Genomic DNA, 6,000 nt, shown 5'->3' on the forward strand with positions numbered 1-6,000 from the left:
CTAGTCACAACTTTTTCCCATCTTTCTGGCAACTCACGGATCCCTTTGCGGAAATAATCGGCCGGTATGTCGACTAACCACGAATCGATCCAACTTTTGACTTCATCAACATTGGAGAAATAATGCTGGTCAACCAGGCTATGTTGCATCGATCGAAAAAGGTAGTAATCGGACGGAACAATGTTTGGAGAATACGGCGGGTGGGATAGGACCTCCCATTTCAGCGTTTCCAAGTATGTTTTGACCAGTTTCGCGACATGCGGCCGAGCATTGTCGTGCTGCAAAATAACTTTATCGTGTCTTTGCTTGTATTGTGGCCATTTTTCCTTCGGTGCACGGCTCAAACGCACCAATTATCGTCGGTAGAAGTCCCCCGTAATTGTTTCATTCGGTTTTAGCAGTTCATTGTACATCACACCCAGCTGGTCCCACCAAATAGGCAGCATAACCTTGAATATTCCGCGCGGCCGTCGATGTTGATGCATTGCTGGGGTATCCATATGTTGCCCGACGTTTAGGATTATCGTAGTGGACCCACTTTTCATCACCAATAACGATTCGATGCAAAAAAACCCTTTCTTTAATGCCGTTGGAGCAGTTGTTCGAACGAGAAAAAACGGCGTTGGACTACTCGTGGCTTCAATTCATACGGCACCAACGTCCTATCTTTCCGATCATTCACATTGCTTTTAAACGATTGGATATGGTTTGCTGAGCTACTCAAAGTATATCTGCAATTCTTCATCTTCAAACTTTTTTGGCGGTCCGGAACGTTCATCGTCTTCCAAGTCAAAATAACCACTTTTAAACCGCCTGACACGTTCGCTCAGTTGGAGCATGGTCACCATAAACTTCCACCAAAATGCGATGACTTTCCGCAGCTTTTTTCTTCATATCGAAGTAATGAAGTAACACTCCCCGCAAAAACACTCTCGTTGGTACGAAATTCGACACATTCGAAGTGGAAAAAACTATGTTGTTTACGCTTCAACTTTTTGACATATACTAAAAATAACGCACAATGACAGTAGCTTTCCAACGAATGTCTGGAAATTTGATTCACTGGAATAATAATCAAGTTACGCCATCTGTTGTGAAACCGAAGAAACTTACCGGTACACCTAATATAATGAAAAACGTCGGAAAACTCGAGTTTGTGCTCTGAAAGTTGAATTTTCATTTTTTAAATATTCCGCAATGGTTTTGTTTGTAATGGTGAAAGCATCGTTACTCATTCGACACTGATGCCAGAAATAGCTATAAAACCCCCTCAATAAAATATTATTCCTGAGTCATAGCGGACATCGCTCGTAGATGGGCAGCATCGCTGGTGTTGGCAGGAAACTAATAAGAATGATCCGAAAATGGGAATTCGGACCTGGAGTGAGGGATCATGAGGGTAATAATCGGATCGAGAGGTTGACTACCAAGATTGAAAAAGTATAAAGGGGACTTCAGAAGAAACCTTTGATCGATCGTCCCATCTCTGAAGAAAAAAAGGAAATATTTCGCGCGCGAAAAAAGGCGATTGTTCACGCGAATAAGATCAGTGAGAAGATTGGTGAAAAGTAGGAGATTAATCCGGGGTTTGAGAGGATTAAGATAAATGGTGCGATCGAGCGTAATTCGCGAGTGCTCGCGGAAATTAAAAAAGTACGGGAGTTCGCGATTTCCCTAAAACGACGAATAAAGCTTGGTAAACCGTTCCTTCTACAACAGGAACTGTTTTCTTATTTGGCACTCTACCTGAAAAGGACACTCCAATTTCAGCTATTCGTACCAAATAATATGTTTTAAGGCACACTGTGCCAAGCGTGTTTGGCGCGCCACGACTCCGTCCAATAATATGCATGCGCATGTGCACCAAATTAACACCCTCTCGCCATCAAAGCAAACCGACCCCCGATATGGCATCAGATGCCGAAATACAATCATCATTATCTTCGCCGTCGCCGCTAATACCGCCATCATCATTGTGTCATCGCGATCGGAAAAGCAGACAGAACTTTTCCTGTGAATTCTATCTCTTCCGCTCTCGGAATCGCATCGAAAAGCACACACCACGAGGGCGATAAATATGTGTGAGTTTGTGCAGGTTAGAAGTATCACCCTGCCGGTTTGACTGCTTCTCTATCGTTTTCAAACGTAAACAACGCAGGAGATCCTTGCCGAAAGGGATGGGGGACGGACGAGTTGAACGCTTGAGTGCGGGGGTGATTGGAATTCAACCGAATCCACCATATCTCTCGGTGTTTGCTTTTTCTGCATTTTCCATTCCATTTTTTGCCGGAAAACAGTTTCATTTGAATGACTTTTGGCTGCGAGAAATATTGGAAGAGTTTTTCTTCTGGCATATTTCTCAACAATAAGGGCACAATTACAGCTTATTTGCACCTCGTTACGTTTCTTGGAAGCTGTGGTTCATTTGGCGCTCTACAGCCAGGAAGAAATTTGAAACTGTTTCCATCGCAACAGTCGGGATGGTCGGGACGAAAAGAGAAAAGATGGAAACATTCCGATGATGAAATAAATTTTCAATTATTCTCCGCTCTCAAGTGCTGCGGAACTGGAAGTTATGAACAAATATTTTTCAATATTGAATTTTGAACATGTTTCCTGTCGATAACTTGTGCTTGTGCAATGGCACTGAGATTCATAGATAACTTGACTTGCTCTTTTTCTTTAATTTGGTCGTTATTAATATAAAAGCGCTTGGTTTAATTTTGTGTTAGGTTCAATTATTGCAATTTCAGTAGAGATCAACAATGATCAAGAAAGTCGTCGAGCAAACACAAATGTGTAGTTTGAATCATTAAAAAAAATTCTTTACAACTTCATATCGACAGAAACACATTATAATATTAGGATTTGAAATTTGTTTTCTTTTAAATAAAACGAACGATTCATGGAATGATTATCAACTTTTCTTATGTTAAAAAGTAGAAAAATTGGGATTATGTATAGAACACATCTTCGTAATAACCGTATATCGCTAATTCCGGTTTTAATAACTTCCTGAATATTCCGCGCGGCCGTCGATGTTGATGCATGGCCGGGATATCCATTCGTTCCGGAACGTTCTTCGTCTTCCAAGTCAAAATTTCCACTTTTAAACCGTGCAAACCACGTCTGACACGTTCGCTCAGTTGGAGCATGGTCACCATAAATTTCCACCAAATTTCGATGACTTTCCGCAGCTATTTTCTTCATATTGAAGTAATGAAGAAACACTCCCCGCAAAAACCCTCTCGTCGGTATGAAATTCGAATATTCGAAGTGGCAAAAAACTATGTTGTCTACGCTTCAACTTTTTGGCATATGCTGAAAAAGACGCACAATGACAGTAGCTTTTCAACAAATGTCTGGAAATTTTATTCACTGGAATAATAATCAAGTTACGCCATCTGTTGTAAAATCGAAGGAACTTACCGATACACCCAATAAAATTTTTATCGTCGAAAGATACAGGTTTTCCAAACAGTTTGGCAACTTGCTTTTTGCAATATTTTCTCTCTCCACAGTGTCGATTCACATGTGTTGCAGTGTTATATAAATGCAATATATAACACACACTAATTCAATTTAAACCATGGTTTATAAAAGAACCGCGGTTCTTTTAAGAGTCGGCTTATTTGTAAAGAACCGTGGACTTGACTAGTAGAGCACAATTATTTATGATAAATCCAACTCCAAGATGGCCAATTACTTTTTTCATGCAACTCCCGTATATGGGTATCGAATGAAATGGTTTGACTAATATAATACAGTATATCATGGAAACATACCGGAAAAAATTAAGATATAATTTGTTTTAAATATGCTTGGGATATAAAACGGAGAGGAAACTGTGTCGTAATCGAAAACTGCTATGCTCTCCCGACTGACAATTCGACATGTTCAACATTATATGGATCAAGAGAAATCAGTTCTAGTGATTATGAAAAAGCTCTGTAATGAATTGATTTCGGGGCTAGAAAGAGATTTACAGACGAATTAGTAGCCTAATCAATACTGCTGGATCCTTACTTCAAGCAGCAAGGTTTTGGGGATAACGGAAAGTACAACAATGTACACCAATCGCGGATAAGGACGATAAACTTGACATCCATAGACACACCTACGAAATCACCACACATCGTTTGCGCAGTCATCTTTGTGGGATAAGTTTGATGCACTGGTTAGCAATCTTCAATCCTCACTAGATTCAGAAGCTGCTGCAATAGCTATTGTAAATAAATATTTAGCGGAGAATTTGCTTTGCTGGAAAGAAAGAAAATATATCTATCCGCGGCTCTGGATAACATTGAAAAGATAATGTTTATAAATCAAAATATGTAATGAGGATTATTGTGATGGATATATATCAGAGCAAACCTTCAGTAAAGTATAAAGTGACCAGAGGTCTAACGCGGGACACAAAAAACAAAACGTTATGTATATACGTTATGTGAACATAAACCATAGTTTAGCGAGTCTAAACTAATCAGTATTATTTCTTTCTGAGTATCGGCACTCAGTTGTGATTGCCATACAAATGAAACACGAATTTCTGCATTACTCGAGAATTAATCAAGCAAATGCCGGACATAACCGGAGTGACGTAGGACTATACAAAGGGGACAGCTTTTGTTAAATATATATTTTAAATATATTGTTTTATTTTCTTCTCCTACGTGAATACCTACCTATCTACCTGAAAAATGGATTAGTTTACTGTTTACTCTTTATGAATATGTTGATGGTTCTGAAAAGAACCTTTGGTGTTGTGTTTTTGTTATCTCTCGATATTCCCATCTTGTTCGGTTAAACCTTCCTGTTTAGCTATTGCGTTTGCCACTCGCCACAGCTTTCACAGTTGGAAAATTTCTTCCCATCCAGCTTGTGACATATTGTTCAGTAAATTACATTTAATGCGACGTGCCGGAGAAATACTTTTCCACTCTTCTTCTTCTTCAATGGCACTAACGTTCCTAGAGGAACTTCGCCGTCTCAACGTAGTATTACTTGCGTCATTTTTTATTAGTACTTAGTTGAGATTTCTATGCCAAATAACACGCCATGAATGCATTCTGAGTGGAAACCTCTAGAATACGCGTGATCACAGTGCAAGTCGGAGGAAATTTCTTTGGCGAAAAATTCCCCCGACCAGAACGGAAATCGAACCCGAACACCCGGCATGTTAGTTATGACGCTAACCACTCGGCCACGGGAGCACTCCTCTTTGCCACTCACTGAAACTAATTGTTGCCTTGATGAGCGCCGAACCGAAGCTGCTCTGTTCTTGATGCGGGTTTTCTGATTGTCGTGAGCAGCTTTGCAAGCCAACCCGAGCACTCCGACGGCCGAAACTCTATAATCGCTGTTAGGTATACTGGTGCTCCGGCACCAATCCGTTCGGCCTAGTTACCCTTGCGGAGCAATCAGTGAATGCGACCAACAGGGAACTGGAGACCTGCACGGTTCGAGTGAGACTTTGCCTTTTTGCCTTAACTTGTCCTCCTTTGTTACGTCCACGATGCCGATGCCGTACAACCACACGGGTTTACGGTTTGAAAGAAAATAAGATATTTTTTTGGGGTCCGCGTGTTTTATACTCTAGCGGTACGCACTCACAGGACAGAGACAAATCGGCAGACTCAGCCAGAGGGGCGAGTCCAACGAGACGAACGAATGAGCGTTAAAAGGGAGCGATGGCAAAAAAATACATTCATTACTCGCCGCAGCTTTCACAGTTGGAAAATTTCTTCCCATCCAGCTTTGTGACATGTTGTACAGTAAATTACATTCAATGCGACGTGCCGAAGCGCCACTCAGTGTCGCATTGGAGGCGATTTTAACCTGTAATTGAACATTTGCGATGACAGTGGTACAGTGTCGACTTTCAATGTGGGGTCATAATTTGGATCTCTATGTTTACAAAAATGTCCAACTAAATAAGTCGCATTACATGTCCGTCCAATTAGCTAAATGTCGAACTAATTGTAAATTACTGTACTTTCA

This window comes from Toxorhynchites rutilus, chromosome 3 (assembly GCF_029784135.1).
Source record: "Toxorhynchites rutilus septentrionalis strain SRP chromosome 3, ASM2978413v1, whole genome shotgun sequence".
Classification (NCBI taxonomy): domain Eukaryota; kingdom Metazoa; phylum Arthropoda; class Insecta; order Diptera; family Culicidae; genus Toxorhynchites; species Toxorhynchites rutilus.